The following is a 10,937-nucleotide window of genomic DNA, read 5'->3' as shown; positions in this document are numbered from 1 at the left end:
GGTGTGGTAGGCAGAGAGGGACTGGTGCATTGATGGAATTGTTCCCTGGGGCACGCAGAGAGGGTCACTGATAGAGATCAGTTTAGCCACGTGGTCTCATCCTCTGTGGAAGTTCCCCCTCTCCAGGTGGCCTCTCCTTTCTATGACTAGTTAAGAAATCCAAGTTATGTCAAACCTCTGAGGTTAAATTTCCTCTCTAAACCTGTCCATGCTTAGTCTCATCTTCGCTGAATTCTTCTTGGATTATTATATCCCACCATAGCACTCTGCCTGTTTCACTGTTCCCCTTTCCCTTCACCATTTACCTCTCCCCTCCACCCCCTTGCCTCTCTGTTCTCATTCTTCATTATGCCTTATGGTGTCTTTCTCGTTATAGCTAACTCTTTTAGTCTAGGTGCTAGACTACTCTATGGATTTACTCTACCAGCTAAGGGCATGCTTAAGGGGTGTTTCCTTTCTCCTGTCCCCTTCTACCTATATGATCTCCTAATTCTACTTCACATTTACCACTCTTGGTGTCTATTATACCTCTTCATTTTTTTTGTAATCTCTTCTCTTAAATAAAACTATCTTTTGCCAAAGAGAATGACCACTGTGAATTCTTCATATGACCAAATCCCAATATTTGGTGCCTACATCAGTCTCTGGTGTTCTCCTATATCACATCATTTGGTGTCCTTCAACCACATCAGTGTGACAAAATCTGAAGATTTGGATTCAAATACTAGAGCTCTGCTTTTTTTGTGGTTAAGTTCCTTGATGAGGTCATCTACAAGAGAAACTTCCACTTTTTCTAATCTCTGCTCAAACTTCTACAATCCATCTTTTGACCTCATCATTCCACCAAAACTGTTCTCTTCAAAATTACTAATAACTGCCAAATCCAATGACCTTTTTGTCAAACCTCATTCTTCTTAATCTCGCTGCAGCCTTTGACACTGTTAGTCACCCTTTCCTTCTTGATACTCTTCTTTCTATATTTTTAGAACAACACTCTCTCCTGATTCTCCTCCTACTTATTGATCTACTTCCTCTCAAAAGCGGGTTTTATACTATTTCACTTGGTGATCTTATCAGCAATCCTTGACCTAATTTCCATCTCTATGCTGATAATTCTCAACTCAACCTATATTTACCTTAGTTCTACCCAGACCTCCAGCCTCCCATCTCCAATTGCCTTTTAGATATCTGAGATTGGATGACCAGTAGACAATTTAAACAAAACATGTCCAAAATGGAACTCATTATTTTTTCCCCACGCCTTCCCACCCCTTCTGAAACTTTCCCATTACTCTCCAGGAGATCTACTATTCTCCCAGTCAAGCAGATTTGCGAATTAGTTGTTACCTTTAACTCCTCATGTTTCACTCCACATATACTTGGCAATCTGTTGCCAAGGTTTGTCAATTTCATCTTTCTCTCTCAAATATATGATTTTTCTTCTCTCCTCTGCAATTGCCAAGGGTGTAGACCCCTAGCACCTCACACTTAGACTAGCCAATGTCAGGAAGATAGTAAAATGTAACAAATGCTTGAATGAGCACCAGCATATCTTTGTCTTTGGAAGGTGACACTTCCCTCTGTCTGAACACCTCTATCACACTGCACTCCTTCTATTTTATAATACAATGATCACAATTTTTTCATCCTCACCAAGTTGTAAATAACTCAGAAAGATATGGTGTGATGAAAAGTATGATGAAAAGGTGCTTAAATTGGAGTCAGAAGAGACCTAAATTTGAATTCCACCTTTTATACTTAGTGACTAAAATAAATGAATAAAATAATTTGCAGTTTGATTAAGATGAAGCAGCATGTTATAATGAGTGGAAATCTGCCCTCATTATTGGAGAGACCTTCATTTAAATTCTGCTTCTGACACATGTTGGTTAAATCACTTAACTCCTCAGGGACTCAGGCGACTCTCTAAGATCATAAATTTCAGAGGAATTACCAATATACATTAGTAGAAAGAATTTCTTCATTAGGAATTCTCTCTATAATAAAATGGGATGTTTGCTCTCCCTCAAAAAGTGTGTGTGTGTGTGTGTGTATACGCACACATACATAAATATGCACGCATACATACATTATACACATGTATATGTGTGTACTGTATTATGTGAGTACACATCACCTATATTTCTATATGTTTATACTATCTTCTTGTTTTGTCTGCTCTGTAATTTCCCAATAAGATCTCTGATTCCTGCTTTGCATAGAATATAGAAGATGGTATTTTCTAATTCTAGGTTTCTGTGATTTAAAATTTTCAGAACTCAGGTTTCTGTATTATACATTCCTTGGATTTGTATTACTCAAGCATTCTACATGAAGAAATATGCTAGAGAGTAAATGATTTGGGGGGGACCTCTGAATGAGTTATGCTCTAATGTTACTTTGTCAAAACCAAAATGACTTAGTCACTTAGCTGGGGAAATCAAAAGGTTGATTCATGGTGATATGAATATGTGATCATGTGTAGTTCCTTTTTTCCAGTCTTATATCAAGAGTCACAAAAACTTGAAAGAGAAATAGGTATGTTATAGGATTTTGAGCTGGAAGGAGGCTTAGAGATCATCTCATACAAACCCTTCATTTTATAGATGAAGAAACTAAGATCCTGATAAAGGAAGGGACTCACATGGTTACACAGGTGAGAGCCAACCCAGGATTTGAAACCCAGAACTCTGCTTCCAGGACTACTGTGTAACACAAAGAAGAATTTGTAAGTACAATTTCAACAGAATATTTGTCCCTGATTATGTATTGAATTGTCAGTCTTTAAAACTTGGGTATACAACATCAATTGACTTCATCTTTAAAAGAGATTATCTGTTTTGCCAGGAAATCTCCACTAATTTAGATGAATTCTTCATTAATCTGGCATGTTGAGTATTTTTTTTCATGACATACTTAGGCTACATCTACACACACACACACACACACACATGCACACATGCATGAGCGTACACACACATACACACATGCACACATGCATGAGCGTACACACACATACACACACACACACACATACACCAGTTAGTCTCTTGATTAATGTAGCCAGTCAAGTCAATTCAAAAATTAGTTGTCAGTCTTGCTCATCACACATCATCTTGGAATCCATTAAAATTAATGAACAATTACATATTATGGACCTGTCAAAAGGCCAGACATTGACAACTCACAGCCAGATTATTATTATTTATTTTTAACCTCACTTGCGAACTGCTTCAATTTCTGGAAGGAGGAAAAATCCACAATAATAAGAGAGGAACTTATTGTGGCTTGGATCAGGTTTTCATTAACAAAGCCAACAAAAGGGGGCAGCTAGGTGGTGCAGTGGATAGAGCACCATCCTTGAATTCAGGAGGATCCGAGTTCAAATCTGGTCTCAGACACTTAACACTTCCTAGCTGTGTGACCCTGGGCAAGTCACTTAACCCCAGCCTCAAAAAAAAAAAAAAAAAAAAAAAAAAAAAAGCCAATAAAATTAACTTTAAATCCTGTCTTTGGTACTAGACATATTACTCATCAAAAATAATTTACCTCTCTGATCTTCAAATTTCTTTTCTATAAAATGGGCATAATAACAACTATAATGATTACCTTCAATGCAATTTTAAAAATTCATAAACACCTATTATTTACTAGCTATGGATATTCAAAGGCAAACATAAAGCAGTCTCTGCCCTGAAAAGTTTACCTTATACAGGAAGATACCAGACACAGAAAATTAAGTGCAGACACTATACAAAGTAATGAAAATTTATTTGAGAGGAACATAGAGGATTAATAACTGAATGAAAACAGCAAAGATCTCATTTAGGAAGCAGCACTTGAACTGAGCCTTCTAGGGTATTCTGATAGGCAGAGGTAAGAAATGAAAGCATTCTGGGTATGGGAAACAGCTTTGGCAAAGGTAGGGAGACAGGAAATCAAATGGTGTTTTTGGGAGAATGGCAAGTAGATCTGTTTCATTAGAACTTGGAGTGCATGAGGAAGTATAATGAGTAGTCATCCTGGAAAGACTTTCCATATGTCTTTCCATAAATCAGATTATGGAGGGCTTTAAATACCAAATGTGTTTTACTTAAAGGTAATTTGGATCCATTGAAGCTTCTTAGGGAGAGAAGTTCAGACCTGTGATGAGATAATGTCTGTAAAGCATGTTAAAATTTGGAATCACCAATCTAATTATGTCACTTTCCTGCTCAAGAAACTTTGATAGTTCCCTATCCTCTAGGATAAAATATAAACTCCTCTCTTTGGCATTTAAGACCCTTTATAACAAGAATAACAATGATGAAATTTAGTTATTATTATGATTCATTTTTATTATTAACTAGAAAATTCAAATCCCAAGACCGGAACTCAATTATCAAAAAAACCATTTTATTTGTTGACTCATATTATTTTATATTGTACAACTTAACTCTCGAATCTCTGCTTCCCCATAGATTTCCAGCAGGTGTTTCTTTAATTGAATACTTACTATTAGCTATAAGCAGTGTGCTTGACCAGTTGACTTTGTATGTGTTTACTATTTATATATATATACACATATATGTGTGTGTGTGTGTGTGTGTGTGTGTGTGTGTGTGTGTATTATAACAATGGATGCATGCTCTCATTCAGACTGTGCTTTTTAATATTCTTTCTTCCCAAGAGAAGTATGTGGCCTAAGTGCTCTTAATTCTTTTTAATTTTATTTTTGTAATAGCTGAGGAGTCTGAGGATTGGGAAGTCAAAGTGAGTAGTTTAAAATCACACAGATAGCACCACAATCAGGTCTTATATATGCAAGTCCTCTGAGACTCAAGGACCACGTACCTAATGGCCTCGGAGGAATAAAGATAATGACCTGATATACTTTTCTACAGAAAATCTTCTAACTTGTGCCAACAGCATCACATCACAATGCTTTACAATTTATAACCTTCAGCCAAATAGTAGAGCAAATGCTTTTCTGTTTATCCAGGATCTCCCATTAATCTTTCTTCTCTGTGTGAAAGTTGCTTTCATAAGGTAAGACATTTTCTGGCTTACCGAAGGTGAAAGCTATCTAAAAAAAAAAAAAAAAAAAAAAAAAAAAAAAACTATTTTGGAGAATTCTATCAATCTGTGAGACTGAAGCTATTACTTTATCTTGACTTGAAGAGAGAAAAGGATTTACAAGCTCAAATTATAAAAGTTTGCCTGAGTTTGCAGAAATTATCTCCATCTTTTTGTCCAACTTAACAGGTGCAAGAGCCCAACATTCTTTCTGAAAAATGAGTGTGAAATACACATCATAGAATTTATTTGTATTATTTTTCTCTCACTTTTAAATGAAAAGTGAGAGGCAAATAAAATGTATGGAAGCCTTAAAACTATCTGGAAATTAGAAATAAAATGGAGTCTACTGTCCAGAGAATGAGTGAATAAATTGCAATTATATGAATAGGATGATATATCATCACAACACTCCCGCAAAACCAACACACACACCCTACCAATATCCCAACTTCTCCACTAGGCTCCTAAGTAAAAAAGACTCACTCTGCTCTTTCTGAAAGATCCCTTAGGGTTTATGAGCTTTTCTACTCATCTGATACCCCTCTATCATTTCTCCTATTTCTTTATCCCTATATAATAACTAAAACCTTAAAAAAAATACACACACACACATATACACAAACATATGAGAAAAAGAAAATTTCACAGCTGCTAAGAATAGTGGCTATAGTGCATCAACCCAGAAGCAGGAGGATCTGAGTTCAAATCCAGTCTCAGACATTTAATACATCCTAGCTGTGTGACCCTGGCAAGCCACTTAATCCCAATTACCTTAGCCAAAAAGAAAAAGAAAAAAGAAAGAAATTGTGACCAATGAAGAATTTGTCTCTTATTTTTTTTTCAAGTTATATCATCCCCTTTCCTCTCAATCTACTGGTATCTTAGTCCCAATTCAAATCTGCCCACTCCTTCCACAATGTCCTCTGGAATTCCTGTTCCATAATGAACAAACTCTGCTTCATTTTAGACCTATTCCTTTCACTTTCTTTTCATTCATTATCACTTATTGAGACCTATCTCCCCTCTGGTGACCCTGTATCTTTGTTTACTCTTTCCAGTATCTTCATTCACAATATCAATCACCCTAGTTTTTGGAGGGGTAATTAGAAAACTCATTGTTCATCATTGTCATTTTTAGATTTCCGTGAATAACCTTTCTTCTTTTGAAAGCTATCCAATTACAATTTCCCAGCCCATAAAAATTATAATAGTTCAAATATATCAATCCCCAGGTTATTCTTTCTCTTTCTTCATGGAGTTCCCCATCTTCACCTATCTCTCTTCTATCTTTATGCTAAAAATTTTTACTATCCGTGTAGATATGATTCAGATTTCTAACCTCTCATTTCCTCAACCTTCTCAAGTCCTATGACCTACTTCTTCACTCTAATTTAGCCATATATAAGAATGATTACACAGTAGATTTCACTTTACCCATGAGTATTTCACTTGCCTATATAGAAATATTCATTTACATAACATTCATTTACATAACCATAACCTCCTATCACCTCACTTATCACTATACTATAGTTCACTTCTCTTATACCTTTCTTCATACTCTGAAACCTCTATTCCATCTATCCTTCCATTTTTCTCATTTACCTCTACTTTGACTTCTAATTTTTTTTCTCCAACTTCAACCCAGTTGTTAGTATTTAATCTTTTCATTGCTACCTGCTCTTGAATACCTTGCCCTCTTATGCTCTCTAGTGATCTTTGCCAAAACTAAGCTCTAGATCACTCACAGGATCCACCTCCTCTACATAAAATGCTGAATGAAATCTCAAAATTATGGAGATTGGTTATATTTCAAATTCATATTATCCAATTTCAACTGGGCTTTCACTATAGTAAGACAGTCCTTTTATTCCTCCTTAATTGATTCCCCTCTTATTCCCAACAGTTACTTTTCTAAACTTTCTCTTCATTTCTAAAGCCTCTTCTCTCTTTCTCTCACTGAGGACCACAGTGCTAAGTTTACTGAAAGAATTGAAGACATTGCAACTGAGCTCCTGCTCTAATTTGCTTCATCTGAAAATTCCTCAACATGATTTCTACTCTCCAACAAATAAGTTGCCTTTCTCCATGCCATATAACCCCTCTAAATGTATATCTTATCTCACCCCCTCTTTTCTTTGTTAGAAGATTATGATCTTAATCATTTTCCCCACAAATTTCTAATCTCTTCCTATGCGTTGGTTTCTTCCCCCTGCCCTCATATAAGCCCTCCCAATACTAAAACCTACTTCTCCCTCAAACTATCATCCTGAAACTCCTCTTCCTTGCTCAGCCAATCTCTGATAACGCCTTCTACATTTACTGGTTCCACTTTTTCTTTTCTTACACTCTTCTCTATCATTTACATTCTAGTTTCTAATCTAATCACTCAACTAAAAATGTTCACTGTGCAAATAATTATGTACAAATTAAATATTGGATCTGTTAGAGATAATAGCGAAGGGAATACACTAAATTTAAAAGAACTTGTAAAGGTTTCTTGTAGAAGGTGAAATTTTAGGTAAGACTTGAAAGAACCCAGAAAACTCAGGATACAGAGATAAGGATAAGATTCCAAGCATGAAGGACAATCAATGAAATGCCTAATGGCAGAAAATGAAGTGTGTTGCATAAGGAACAGAAAGTAATACAATACCACTCGATATCAGTAAATGAAAATGACAGTTAAGAAGACTAGAAATGAAGAAAGGGATTGAGTCATTTATAAAGCTCCTTAAAAATAAAAAATAAAAAAGTTTTCATACTGGAGCCAATAGGGAGCAACTGGAATTTATTGAATAAGGATTGATAGAGATGGTGATATGATCTGGCCTGCACTTTAAGATTAACTTAACATTTGTGAGGAGAATTGACACAAATTGAATCAGGGAGATGAATTAGAAAGCTATTGGTGTAGTCCAGGCATTAGGTAATAAGGGTCTACCCAGGGTAGTGGCAGAGTCAGGGAAAAGAAGGAGGTACATATGAGAGATCTTTTGAAGCTAGAAATAACAGGACTTAACAAATGATCAGATTTAAATGAGTTAAGAATGAGTAAGGAATCTAGGAGCAGATGTAGGTTATAAGCCTGGGTGACTGGGAAGATAGTAGTATCCTGAATAAAAGTAGGTAAGTTAGAAGAGGAGAGAATTTGAAAGGAAAAATGAGTTGAGTTTTAGTCATGTTAGTTTTAAGATCTCTATAAATGTCCAGTTTTAGAGGTCTATTAGGCAACTAGAGATGTGATACTGGAATTCAGAAAAGAAGACTAGACAAATAGATTTGAGAATCATGTGCTGAGAGATGATAGTTAAAGCCATGGGAGCTAATGAGATCATCAAACACAATAGTACAGAGGGAGAAGATAAAAGGACCTAGGACAGGGCTGTGGGGATATCCATAGTTAGCTAATTTAACTTGGATGAATATCCATCAAAAAGAATGAGAAGGAGAAGGCAGACAGGTAGGAGAAGAACCAGGAATGAACAATGTGACAAGAAACTTAGAAGGAAGAGAGTATCAAAGAGAAGAGGATCACTGACAGTGTCAAAAACTTCAAGAAGGTAAAGAAGAATAAGGATTGAGAAAAATTCATGAGATTTGGCAATTAAGAAACAGCTGATAACTTTGGAGAATGCAGTTTCAGATGAATAATGAAGTCAAAAGTCAGGGTACAAAAAATAAAAGGAGAAGAAATGAACATCAATTGAAGACAATTTTCTAAGGATTTAGCCATAAAAAAGGACAGATATGGGACATTAATCAGTGAAGATGAATGGCACTCTGATTTTTTTTTTTTTTTTAGAATAGAGGAGACATGAATAAGTTTCTAAGCAGTAGGGAAGGGAGAAAAGTGTAACCAGCTCAGCAATGATGGACCAAGAAAGAACTGAGGGATTAGAAATCTTGGTGGCAATGAAAAACAGGATTTATAATTGTAAGGCAGAGAGAGAGGTGAGATCAGATATTAAGCTCCTTGAGGACAGAGTGTCTTTTGCCTCTTTAGTATCCCCAACATTAAGCGCCTACTATGTTCTAGATACAGAAGAAGGTCTTAATAAATGCTTATTGACTATTGTATGAGTGATAACAGATTTTGATCAGATAAGGGACTTTCAGAAATCATTAACATGGAAGTATTACATTTGTGGGTGATGGGAAGGTCAAATGTATGACTATTTTTGTGAGTAGTTGAGGTGGGGTGGAGGCATAGTTCGTGGGAAATGAGGAAATTGAGAAATTAGGTAGTTAGAGTACTTGAGGAAGTCTCAATATGTATATTAAAGCAACCTAGTATGTGAGAGAGGGGAGGACTAAATCAGGCATATGACACTTTGAGGAAAAGAGTGTCTTAGAATTCTGTAAACAACACCTACCAAAATCTTGATTGATTGATAAATATGGATTGAATGAACCTCAAAGGAAAAGAAATTGCTAAGTAATGGTGGTGGAAGAAAAGCTTGGAAGTGGTACTGTAAAGAACAGACTATTCCAATTCTTCCCCCAAGATGGGGTAGTGTGAAGACATGAGTAAAAGATGAACTAGGGCTGAAAAGTATTTCAGGGAAGCTGTGTCATCAATAGGGCCCCAGGTTTCAAGAAGTACAAGATGATGAAGGAATCAAGAAAGGAAAAGGTTTAAGATGAAAGTTAATTTTTTTGTTTTGTTTCTTTTTGTTTTTCTCTGTTTTTTGTTTTTTTGTTTTTTTTTGTTTTTTGTTTTGGGTGGGGGGGGGTGAGGGTTGTATACAGAAGGCAGTCCAGAGAACATACTGGAAAGGAGTGGTGGCTTTAGTGTACCATATCTGTGCAGCTGGGTTGATTGGGGATGGTAATAAAGAGGGAATGAGTGGAGAACAAAGAACAGAATTTGCACAATGGCAGCTGGGAGGCTACAATAACTGGAATAGAGAAAAGCAGAAAAGATGGGAGTATGTTAATCACTGAGAAGTAAGTTCAGTTAAATTATCAGTCTTCTTTGCTATCTTATCATCCTCCTTAACTATAAGTGCTCCTCAAAGTTCTAGAAGTTTCTCTTCTCCCGGGGCAGCTAGGTGGCTAGTGGATAAAGCACCAGCCTTGAATTCAGGGGGACCCGAGTTCAAATCTGGTCTCAGACACTTAATACTGCCTAGCTGTGTGACCCTGGGCAAGTCACTTAACCCCAGCCTCAGAAAAAGGAAAAAAAAAAAAAAAAAAAGGAAGTTTCTCTTTCTCTTTATTATCTTTATCTTAGTCTTTTCAGTTGACAAGTCTGACTATCATTTCTATGCACATGACTCCCAGATCTATCAAGGTGAATTCTTTTTGGATAATTTCAGTACTTCATTACTAATTGCCTACTGGATATCTCAAACTGGGTATCTTGGTTATATTTTAAATTTAATGTATGTAAAACTTTCGTTTGTTATCTTTCTATACTACCAGTTTCCAAAATTCCTTATTTCTGTCAAAACACCACCATTTCCCCAAATTTCCATTTTTGCAATCTCAGCATTACCCTCCTTTTTCCTCACAATACATATAGAATCAGTTTTCATATCTTGTATTTTCTACATTCATAACACTTTGCAAATTTGTCTCCTTTTCACTCAGTTTAGGCCTTCATCATTCTTGATTAGATTATTGCCTTATCCTTTTAAATGGTCTCTCTCTGCTTCAAATCTCTCATTGTCTAATACATCTTTACATCTCATATGTTACAAAGGTAATTTTCATTAAGCACAAATCAAAACAATTCAACCAACTTCATTTTGTTGCTTCTTGGATAAAATATAAACTTCTCTGTAAAGCTTTTAAAGCCATAAACAACCTGTCCCCAATGTATCTTTCCAGTGTCATTGTTCATTATACCCACCTGTGCTTTGTATTCTAGCCAA

General features: G+C 35.9%; 1 protein-coding gene across 2 annotated transcripts in view; it reads left to right on the top strand.

Moving 5' to 3' along the window:
• The first annotated feature begins 2,556 nt into the window (after positions 1–2,556).
• Positions 2,557–10,937, top strand: part of DCSTAMP (dendrocyte expressed seven transmembrane protein) — a 44,047-nt gene continuing 35,666 nt past the window's right edge. For both annotated transcript variants that reach the window (XM_074267221.1, XM_074267212.1), the window contains exon 1: positions 2,557–2,728. The gene's annotated coding sequence lies outside the window, so the exon portion shown is untranslated. The remainder of the gene's footprint in view (positions 2,729–10,937) is intronic.

Source organism: Sminthopsis crassicaudata, chromosome 1 (genome assembly GCF_048593235.1).
Source record: "Sminthopsis crassicaudata isolate SCR6 chromosome 1, ASM4859323v1, whole genome shotgun sequence".
Taxonomy (NCBI): Eukaryota; Metazoa; Chordata; class Mammalia; order Dasyuromorphia; family Dasyuridae; genus Sminthopsis; species Sminthopsis crassicaudata.
The sequence above is the reverse complement of the archived record's forward strand: the minus strand, read 5'-3'. Positions and strand labels throughout refer to the sequence as shown.